Raw genomic sequence first — 11,982 nt, forward strand, 5'->3', positions numbered from 1 at the left:
TCCTGGATTAGGGGGTCTCCGGACAGCCGGACTATATTCTTTGGCCGGACTGTTAGACTATGAAGATATAAGATTGAAGACTTCGTTTCGTGTCCGGATGGGATTCTACTGGGCATGAAAGGCAAGCTAGGCAATACGGACATGTATATCTCCTCCTTTGTAACCGACCTTGTGTAACCCTAGCATTTTCCGGTGTCTATATAAACCGGAGGGTTTTAGTCCGTAGGACAACATACAATCATACCATAGGCTAGCTTCTAGGGTTTAGCCTCTCTGATCTCGTGGTAGATCTACTCTTGTACTACCATATCATCAATATTAATCAAGTAGGACGTAGGGCTTTACCTCCATCAAGAGGGCCCGAACCTGGGTAAAACATCGTGTTCCCTGCCTCACGTTACCATCCGCCTTAGACGCATAGTTCGGGACCCCCTACCCAAAATCCGCCGGTTTTGACACCGACACTCAGATTTGTGCCTTCGAAGTTGTTTATTTTTATGGCACCGGAAAGATAGACCTCCTCGATGACGTAAGGACCTTCCCATTTAGAAAGGAGTTTGCCTGCAAAAAATCTTAAATGAGAGTTGTATAGCAATACATAATCACCTACATTAAACTCACGTTTTTGTGTCCTTTTGTCATGTCATCTTTTAACTTATTCTTTAAACAGTTTGGCATTCTCATAGGCCTGGGTTCTCCATTCATCAAGTGAGCTAATGTCAAAAAGCCTCTTCTCACCAGCAGGTTTGAAGTCATAGTTGAGCTCTTTAATGGCCCAATATGCCTTATGTTCTAATTCGAGAGGTAAGCGACATACTTTTCCATAAACCATCTTATACGGAGACATACCCATATGATTTTTATATGTAGTTCTATAGGCCCATAATGCATCATCAAGTTTCTTGGACCAATTTTTTCTAGATCTATAACAGTCTTTTGCAAAATTAATTTAAGCTCTCTGTTGCTCAATTCTACTTGAACACTAGACTATGGGTGATAAGGAGATGCAATTCTATAATTAACATCATACTTAGCAAGCATTTTACGAAAATCATCATGAATAAAATATGAACCACCATCAGTCATTAAATATCTAGGGACTCCAAACTTTGAAAAAATAACTTCTTTAAGCATCTTAATAGAGGTGTTATGATCGGCACTACTAGTTGGAATAGGTTCTACCCACTTAGTAATGTAATCAACAGCAACTAAAATATATGTATACCCATTAGAAGAAGGAAACGGTCCCATATAATCAAAGCCCCAAACATCAAATGATTCAATAACAAGCGAATAATTCATAGGCATTTCTTGATGTCTACTAATATTACCAATTCTTTGACATTCATCACAAGACAAAACAAACTTATGGGCATCCTTGAAGAGAGTAGGCCAATAAAAACCAGATTGCAATACCTTATGTGCAGTTCTATCTCCAGCATGGTGTCCTCCATAAGCCTCGGAGTGACACTTGCGTAGGATATGTTCCTGTTCATGCTCAGATACACAACGTTTAATGACACCATCTACTCCTTCTTTATAAAGGTATGGGTCATCCCAAAAGTAATTTCTTAAACTAGGTGGTATAAATTTAGCAACAATATAATTAGCATAATCAGCATACCATGGAGCAGTACGAGAAGCATTCATGACAGCTAATTGTTCATCAGGAAAAATATCATCAATAGGTAGTGGGTCATCAAGAACATTCTCTAACCTAGACAAGTTGTCTGCAACGGGGTTCTCAGCTCCCTTTCTATTAATAATATGCAAATCAAATTCTTGTAGCAAGAAAACCCATCTAATAAGTCTAGGTTTAACATCTTTCTTTTCCATAAGATATTTAATAGTGGCATGATTAGTGTGAACAGTTACTTTAGAATCAACTATATAAGGTCTGAATTTATCACAAGCAAATACAACTGCTAAAAATTCTTTTTCAGTAATACCATAATTTCTCTGGGCATTGTCCAGAGTCTTACTAGCATATTGGATAACATTTAATTTCTTATCAACTCTTTGTCCTAGAACAACCCCTACAGTATAATCATTAGCATCACATATAATTTCAAATGGTAGATTCCAATCAGAAAGCTGAACAATAGGTGCAGAAATAAAACTTTTCTTAGGTATTTCAAATGCTTCTACACAATCATCAAAAACAAAAAGAACATCTTTTTCTAAGAGATTAGTCAGAGGCCTAGAAATTTTAGAGAAGTCCATAATAAATCTCCTATAAAAAACGGCATGACCAAGGAAACTTATTATACCTTTAATGTCCTTGGGACACAACATCTTTTCAATAGCATCAACTTTAGCTTTATCAACTTCAATATCTCTTTCAGAAATTGTATGCCCCAAAACAATACCTTCATTAACCATAAAGTGGCACTTCTCCCAGTTCAAGACAAGATTAGTTTCTTCACATCTCTGCAAAACTCGATCAAGGTTTCTTAAGCAATCATCAAAAGTAGTTCCATATACAGAAAAATCATCCATGAATACCTTAACAATCTTTTCACAAAAGTCAGAGAATATAGCAGTTATACATCTTTAAAAGGTAGCAGGTGCATTGCATAAGCCAAAAGTCATACGTCTATAAGCAAAGGTACCGAAAGGGCAAGTAAAAGTTGTCTTTTCTTGATCCTCTTTTGACACAGGTATTTAAGAGAAAGCAGAATAACCATCTAGAAAGCAAAAATGTGTATGTTTGGGTAATCTTTTTAGAATTTGATTAATAAAAGGTAAAGGGTAATGATCCTTTTTAGTAGCTTTATTTAACTTGCGGAAATCAATTATCATTTTATAACCTGTAACAATTATTTGTGAGACCAATTCATCTTTATCATTAGAAACAACAGTAATACCTCCCTTCTTAGGGACACAATAAACAAGACTTACCCACTGACTATCAGCAACGGGATAAATTATACCTGCCTCTAGAAACTTTAGTATTTTTTTTTCTTACCACTTCTTTCATCTTAGGGTTTAACCGTCGTTGGTGATCAACAACCGGTTTCGCATCCTTCTCCAATTTTATTTTGTGTTGGCATAGAGTGACATTAATGCCCTTAAAACCATCAAAAGTATATCCAATAGTAGCACGATGCTTCTTCAGAGTTTTCAATAATTTCTTTTCCTCAAACTCTGAAAGGTTAGCACTAAGAATAACAGGATAGATCTTTTTCTCATCAAGATAATCATATTTAAGAGTATCATGTAAAGGTTTAAGCTCAAATACGGGATCACCTTTGGATGGAGGGGGATCCCCTAGAATTTCAGCATGCAAGTTGTGTTTTAAAATAGGTCCCTGTATAAATAATACTTCATATATTTCCCTTCTTTCATTCATAAACATATCATTTCATGGTCTAGCAAATATTGTTCTAAAGGATTGTTAGGAGGCACGGCAATAGAAGCAAGACCAATAATTACATGTTCACTAGGCAATTCTTTATCATGGGGTTGTCTACGAAATTTAGCAAAATTAAACTCATGAGACATATCCCCCAAACCAATAGTAACTACATCCTTTTTGCAGTCTATCTTAACATTAACAGTATTTAAGAAAGGTCTATCAAATATAATTGGACAAAAGTCATCTTGTGGGGAATCAAGAACATGAAAATCAACAAGATATTTAACTTTCCCACACAAGACTTCAACATCTCTAACAATCTCAACTAGTGAAATAGTGTCTCTATTGGCAAGCTTAATTATAACATCAATTTCCTCTATCTCAGCAAGTGCAATATCATGCATAATTTTTTTATATAAGGAATGACGTATTGCACTTGCACTAGCACCCATATCACATAAGCCATGATAGCAATGATCTCCTATTTTAACAGAAATAACAGGCATGCCTACAACAGGTCTATATTTATTCTTAGTATCGGGTCTAGCAATTCTAGCAGCTTCATCACAGAAGTAAATAACATGCCTATCAATATTATCGGACAAGAGATCTTTAACCATAGAAAAACTAGGTTCAACTTTAATTTTATCAGAGGGAGTAGATATTCTAGTATTACTCTTACGAACCACAGTTGAAACTTTAGCATGATCCTTTATTCTAGCAGGGAAGGGTGGTTTCACAATAAAAGCAGTAGGAACAATAGAATCATTATAAATGATAATCTTTTCTTCAACTTTAATAGATGCAACTACTTTTACTTTAATGGAAGGATTATATTTAAACCACTTTTCCTTAGGGAGATCAACATGAGTAGCAAATGATTCACAGAAAGAAGCTACTATCTCAAAGTCAAGTTCATATTTGTGTTAAATTCACGGAAACCATCAGTATCCATAAAAGATTTAATACAATCAAACTTAGGTCTTATACCTGACTCCTTACCTTCGTTGAGATCCTAATCTTCAGAGTTGCGCTTAATTCTTTTCAATAAATCACATTTGAATTCAATAGTTTTCATCATAAAAGAGCCAGTGCAAGAAGTATCGAGCATGGAGCGATTATCGAGAGAAAGCTGAGCATAAAAATTTTGAATAATAATTTCTCTTGAGAGCTCATGATTGGGGCACGAATATAGCATTGACTTAAGCCTCCCCCAAGCTTGAGCGATAATTTTTCCTTCGTAAGGCCAAAATATATATATATAATTACAGTCACGATGAACAAGATACATAGACTAAAATTTTTGATGAAATTTCAATTTCAATCGATAGTAGTCCCATGATCCCATATCATCACATAGCCTAAACCATGCCAATACCTTTCCCTTTAAAGATAAAGGAAAAATCTTCTTCTTGATAACATCCTTGCGCATACCCGCAAGCTTAAATAATCCACAAACTTCATTCACATATATTAGGTGCAAATCGAGATGTAATATTCCATCTCCTGTAAAAGGATTAGCTAGTCGTTTCTCTATCATACCCGAAGGAATTTCAAAGTAACATTTTTAGTAGGTTCAGTAGGTTGAGGAGCAACTCTTTGCTCTACTAGTCGGGGTGAAGAGACCCCGAATAAGCCCTTCAAAGTATTATGTTCTATATTAACAAGTGACAGTAAATTTCAGCATACTATATACATTTTTCCTTACCAAATTCCACTCACCAAAGACGCTTCACTCCTCGGCAACGGCGTCAGAAAAGAGGCTTAATGACCCACAAGTATAGGGGATCTATCGTAGTCGTTTTGATAAGTAAGTATGTCGAATCCAACAAGGAGCAGAAGGAAATGATAAGCAATTTTCAGCAAGATATTCTCTGCAAGCACTGAAATTATCGGTAACAGATAATTTTGTGATGGTAATTTGTAACGGGTAACAAATAGTAAAAGTAAATAAGATGCAGCAAGATGATCCAATCTTTTTTGTAGCAAAGAACAAGTCTAGACAAACTCTTATATGAAGGAAAACGCTCATAAGGACACATAAGAATTATCGTCAAGCTAGTTTTCATTATCCTCATATGATTCACGTTTGATACTTTAAAAATTTAATATGTGGGTGGACCGGTGTTTGGGTACCGCCCTTCCTTGGACAAGCATCTCACTTATGATTAATCCCTATTGCAAGCATCCACAACTACAAAAGAAGTATTAAGGTAAACATAATCATAGCATGAAATATATGGATCTAAATCAACCCCTTACGAAGCAACTCATAAACTTGGGTTTAAACTTCTGTCACTTTAGCAACCCATCATCTACTTATTACTTCTCAATGCCTTGCTATAAACCCAAACAATGGTGAAGTGTCATATAGTCGACGTTCACATGACACCACTAGAGAAAAGACAACACACATCTCATCAAAATATCAAACGAATACCAAATTCATATGACTACTTATAGCAAAACTTCTCCTATGTCCTCAGGAACAAACGTAAGTACTCACAAATCATATTCATGTTCATAATCAGAAGAGTATTAATATGCATAAAGGATTTAAACATATGATTTTCCACCGAATAAACCAACTAACATCAACTACAAGGAATAATCAACACTACTAACAATCGACATCTACCAATCTAAGGCTTTGGGACAAAGATTAGATACAAGAGATGAACTAGGGTTTGAGACAAAATGGTGCTGATGAAGATGTTGGTGGAGATTGACCCCGATTGTTGGTGATGACGATGGTGATGATTTCCCCCTCCCAAAAAAAAGTTTTCCCGACAGAACAGCTCTGCCGGAGCCTTAGATTGATTCTGCCAAGGTTTCACCTTATGGCGGCGAAGTTTCGTTCCGTGAGCTTGCTTATGGTTTTTTTTCTCGATAAAAGACTCCATATAGTCAAAAGGCTGCCAAGGGGACCACGAGGCACGGGGGCACGCCCAGGGATGTAGGGCGCACCCCCACCCTCGTGGATGGTGGGTGGCCCTCTCTGATACTTTCTTCCCCAATATTTTTTATATATTCTAAAACTTACTCCCATGAAGTTTTAAAACTTTTGGAATTATGCAGAATAGGTCTCTAATATTTACTTCTTTTTCAGCCTAAAATTCTAACTGTCAGCATTCTCCCTCTTTATATAAACCTTGTAAAATAAGAGCATCATCATTAATGGCTAGCACACCATTAATGTGTCATCTACCTAATTAAGCATCATCCCAAGTAGCGTCCCTCATCGTTAAATCCTAATCAAGCATAATTTTTTGTAAGCATCATTTTCTTTTACGCGGAACAATCTATTATCTGTTGGACAATTTAAAATGAATTTACACATTCTGCTTTACCAAAACTTAAAACTATCATGAGTGAATATTCTTCTAGAATAGACTTGACTTCTTATAATAATACACTTACAATGGTGTGCACCAAATAAAATGATTAAAATGAAGCATTTCCTAGTGGTAAGCGTGAAATAAACATAGCAAATCAAACTATAGAAATTTCAGATTTATTGAAGCCTAACATTTAAAATCTGGCGAAAAAATAATATTCTAAAATTTAAGAGCATATTTAATACTACGCATAGAAAAAATAATTGTTTTTATGTTTCCCTAAAATAAGTCTCCCATGAACACATTGGTTGAATGAGCAGGAAGACAGAGTGCAAACTTATATCCACAGTAACCGGTCCCTTTCATCCATTTTGAATAGACCAACTATGAAAACTTACTTGGTTCATTCTCGCCAGAATTCACTCACCTGATAATCAACCATGTCCTGCAGTGTCCCAAAAAAGGTAGATGGTCTAGAAGTTCAAATAATCAAGTTTTCAAAGAAAATGTATTTTACATAAATGAAAAGAGTAGCGACAGCTAAAGTATCTCGAGGGAATGTGAAAATGGCAGTAAACACAAGAAACAAAGCCGAAAAAAATTGAAAAACAATAAGCCTGCCTACATAGATGAGATGGTAGTAAACACAGGAAACAAACACAAAAACACAGTGAAAAATAGTAAGCCTACCTGCATAGATGAGATGGCAATGTCTTATGATGGTAGTTGTATGAGTATTACACTGACCAATTTAATTAGCAAAATAATCATTTGTGTGCATATATCTTGATCTTCTAGACCTTTTGGTGTGGTGCGATCAAAGTGCCACCAGGGCAAATCCAAGATTAACTGATGTAGCCATGACCTGGGTGATTCTCAACCAACTCAAATAATCATGTCGTCTTTCCTTCAGACCTCTATAGATTACTGGCACCAACCTTGTGCCCCACTGTTGCTTCAAATATTTTATTGTTGCCTTCATATAATCACTGATCGGAACTGGCGCTAGAAGCTCCTTCATCTTATATGACAATCGATGCTCATAGCGTCAACAAGATACTGTATGAAATCACATACAAATTATTCATACAAACCTAAAATATTTCGTCTACATACAGGTCACAACACCAACATATTGGATGTATATAACTTAGTAGAAAAGGGTGGCGTGGCCTACCGGAAACAAAGACATGCAATAAGGAAATATAGAAGCAATAATAGTAGAGGTGGATATAGAAGCAGTATTGGTGTTAATCTGCTCAAAACTCCCAACACCCGGTGCGTCCAACCTGACAATTAAGTGCACACAAAAATGGTTTTGCTATCCCATAAATAAGACCAACAAAATTTAGCATCTTCATGGGAAAATACACCTATTTATATTTTTGGGGTTTCCTACAAAGAAAATCCTGGGAAGTACCTAAAAGAAGGTTAACATAGAGCTAACACTATATTAGTTGGAAAATCACAAATACATACAAACCAGACAATGAATGCATAGCGTCTGAGGGACGAAACCACTACCAGATACATGGTATCGCATGACGTATGTGCCCTTCCTTTTGCCTGCAACATCTGGGAGCTGCATATACGCTTTCAGGTTTGTGCTAACTCTGCAAATTCAGAATATGCCCAAAGACATTGTAGATAGATTTAGTTCTTTGCGATCCAATATATTCAGGAAAGAACAGTTTTAGTTCAATACAGTAGGAATAAAAAAATTCAACCAATATACCATCAGCCTGCTTATGCGATCAACATTTAATTACTGGATTTCAACTTAAATAAATTCTTTGGAGATGATGTGCTAGCTATAAAGGGAATGACATTTGAGATGGTAAATTGAGTCAATCGAAAAACAAAAAGGAAGAAAAAAGTTGGTGTATTACAAATTTACATGTAGTCACGTTGCACACAAACTGAAAAATGACTTCATGATAAGATCACATAAGCATGTTGTAGTTAAACATGACGGAGATGCACATAGAAGATCTACGCAGTTCACCGGATGAAATAGTTGGGTGTTCTGCATAGGTGGATATGTCCGCAGTTGTACTATTTGAAACCAATGTAAATGTATTACACACTGAATGCAACTGAGTGAAAAAAAAAGACAAAACTTAATTAGCAGTTGGTATCAGACTCCTTGCTCACGGTAGAGATAAAGGTTGTGGTCTAGAATTTGAAACAGAAAATAATCAATAATCAATGTGCAATAATACCTTGCCTTACTAGCAACAGGCTCTAATATTAATGTGTAAGCACGAGAAAGTGAATAGATCAAATCTCTATAATGGTGACATTAGATGCAACATGCTTTATTAAGGATCGATCTGACTATTCAATGAAAGAATGAAAAACACAAATATTTTACCTTCAAACCGCACTATCATTTGTGACCAATTCTAGTAAGTAGATGGCAAGTTAGCAGAATACAACCATGGTAATAAGGGAATCGATGTAGATAATATCACATGTGCATTATTCTCCTTTGCCCAATGCCAAGCTGTGTTGTTGTCTATCTCACCACATGTTGCCACTGAACAAACCCTGGTGTTCGCATGAAGAAATGAGTTTCAAATACTCCCTCCGTTCCTAAATATAAGTCTTTTTAGACATTTCAACAAGGAACTACATACAGAGCAATATGAGTGAATCTACACTCTAAAATATGTCTATATACATCCATATGATGTAGTCCATTTGAAACCTCTAAAAAGACTTATATTTAGGAACGGAGGGAGTAAGAAATAAGGAGTAAAGCAGCTACATCACATCATTCTCTGATTTTATTTCCACAGCTACATATGAAGATGGTAGTATAATAGATATCCTGGTAATAACATGTGAGTAAGGGAAGATTCTATAAAAAAATAAACCAACAGATTCTATAGAAATGCACTTTGTTGTTCGGTGCAATCATGATATTTAGGAACTTTCTTTCATATGCACCAGAAACGACTTTCATAACAACATCAAGCAGGCCATGATAGAATATCAATACATAATTGTTATCTATATTACACAGCAGTGCATAGTTATACAAGTTTATAAAGCAGCAAATCATATGCGAAAATATCACAGATGAGAAACCTATCTACCAAACACCAATATCGAACTGCCGATTTCATATTCCATTTTAATGCCATTGATGCTACATTTGTATTAATATTTCAACATATTTAAAGGACCAAAGGTCCTTTAGGACTAACTGTTGCAAGAATAGAAGAGTTACACCCTGCTATTACGTTCAGCGGAGCCAAATAATGGTTGATTGAGCACAATCTCACTTCAAATTATGGTCTTAGCAGCATACAAGTTTGCTATGCCAAGATTAGTACCAATTTTGAAATAAAAACAAATTGTTGGGATCACAACAAAGTAAATTATGAAATAAAAAGAACAAGTGTCTAGCTTCTAATCAGTCGACTCTGAAAGCACCTGGTTGAGCTTCCATAATACCTGAACGAAGGACCTCTCAGTTCACGAGATAGAGAAACAATACATTGACTGGACTAAAACAACACAAACATTATTTCTTGACAGGACCAATAGTCTCTACCTCACCTTCACTTTTTTCAAATTCTTAATTTAATTACTTAGTCAATGAAAAAAGGCACATCTTGGTAAGCCATCAGAGCTTGGCAAATAAAAGAGGCATTCATCATAACAGAACACACTGATTCAAACACAAAACCAGCATATCTACATTGTAGCTATTTTATCATTCCAAGTAACAAAGTAGCTTCCTTGATAAATGCATGAAAACTAAAAAAGGGACTGGTGAAAGTCATCTTGGTTTAAATTAAATTAGAAATAGCTGCATGAAAGTATCTTTTGGTTGGCTCAGACAGGGAAAATATTAATCCAAAACAATTGTAAGAAAGATGCGGTTACCTTTAACTCGCCCAAGACAACTGACATAAAAAAGGGCCATCATGATGCAGGCCTCTGTAATCTACTGCCTCAATCCATTGTAAGGGTAAATTAATTTGTAAGACATATAGTACCATTATTGGTTTTAGTAGTCTTATTATTATGGTGCTAGACATCTGAACTGGCAAAAATCGGCTTCGCTACTCAGCACTCACTCGTTCATGCAATTGTGGCAGAATGTAATATGTCAGTGATTCCAATTCTTTTACATAATGGTTCAGATAAACATCTTCATTTGTGATAATTTGGAAGAAATTTGTTGAATCTCCCAAAAAAGACCAAAGAACAATGAAGAAAAAATGGGCTACAGTCATTAGAAAGTCAACAATATTGTAAAAATAGTCGATCCAGCGGGGCATCAAGCCTTACCTCTATTTGGAGCTCGTCAAGCAGGTGGCTTTGTTCCATGGCATGGACGAGATGATCCTGTACATCATCTACGCCCCTGATATTCTGCAGCATGAGAGAGTGATCAAGAGGTTGACCCGGTGCGGCGCATGGTGCTCACCTTGCAAGGGAAACCGAGGAGCATGCAGCCGCGTACCAAGAGCATGGTGCCAACGTGCGTGCTGGATGCCAAGAACTTACTCGGTAACGAGCTGCTGTTGTGGTGCCTGCAGCGGCCGTTCGTGGAATGGCTTCGTCCGCGGGGATTAGCGGCCGTGGCGGCCCCAGGGATCTGCGGCGGTAGCGGCGTGCGGAGTGCGGCGACTCCACACAAGCACGACCTGCATGGAGTCCTGACCTGCCTGAGGTTCCGCGATGGTGCCGTCGATGGCGGCGGCAGAGGCGGGGAACCCTAAACAAAATATTGAGGAAGGTCGCTCAGCGGCGGCGATCCCGTACCTCGGCTCGGCGGCTGCGATCCCGTACCTCATCCAGCGCGCTCCTCCAGCTCCGTGGTTAGGTCCAGCGGGCGATGCTATTGGACGGCATCGGCGTGTGGGGATCTGCAACGGCGGCAGCGTGTACGGATCCGCGTCAGCATCGGTGTCATGGGGATCGGCGGCGGCGGCGTCCTGGGGATTGGCGGAAGTGGCAGTGGCCTGGGGACAGGCAACGGCGTCGGCAGCGTCACTGGGGATCCGCGGTGACGGCGGCGGCGTGGACGTATAACCCTATTACTAATGTCGACAGGAGCGGCGTATCGTGCGGGGTGGTGTGGCGTATCATGCGTGGTGGGGTTTTTTGGGGGCGGCTGATAGGCGCCGGCGTACCGGGCCAACTTTGAGTCGGTCGCATCAGGACCGCACGATAAAAAGCTTCCTAACCACATGATCTCCTCCCTCCCCTTCTACTCGTTCTTCCTCCTCGTATTTTTCATGAATGAGCACATGACCGGTATCGAAG

General features: G+C 37.8%; 1 long non-coding RNA gene across 2 annotated transcripts; it reads right to left on the reverse strand.

The window, feature by feature from the left end:
- Nucleotides 1-6,093: 6,093 nt before the first annotated feature.
- LOC119268081 lies at nucleotides 6,094-11,779 on the reverse strand. Of its 2 annotated transcripts, none has more exons than XR_005132863.1 (5): nucleotides 11,479-11,779; nucleotides 11,221-11,360; nucleotides 11,002-11,085; nucleotides 8,221-9,291; nucleotides 6,094-7,755 (listed from the first exon to the last, which is right to left on the reverse strand). It is a non-coding gene; the product is annotated as an uncharacterized LOC119268081 (long non-coding RNA). The 2 variants fall into 2 exon arrangements; XR_005132862.1 differs by having other exon boundaries at nucleotides 6,094-7,141; nucleotides 7,387-9,291.
- Between the last annotated feature and the right edge of the window lie 203 nt (nucleotides 11,780-11,982).

This window comes from Triticum dicoccoides, chromosome 3A, assembly GCF_002162155.2.
Source record: "Triticum dicoccoides isolate Atlit2015 ecotype Zavitan chromosome 3A, WEW_v2.0, whole genome shotgun sequence".
In the NCBI taxonomy this organism is placed as follows: domain Eukaryota; kingdom Viridiplantae; phylum Streptophyta; class Magnoliopsida; order Poales; family Poaceae; genus Triticum; species Triticum dicoccoides.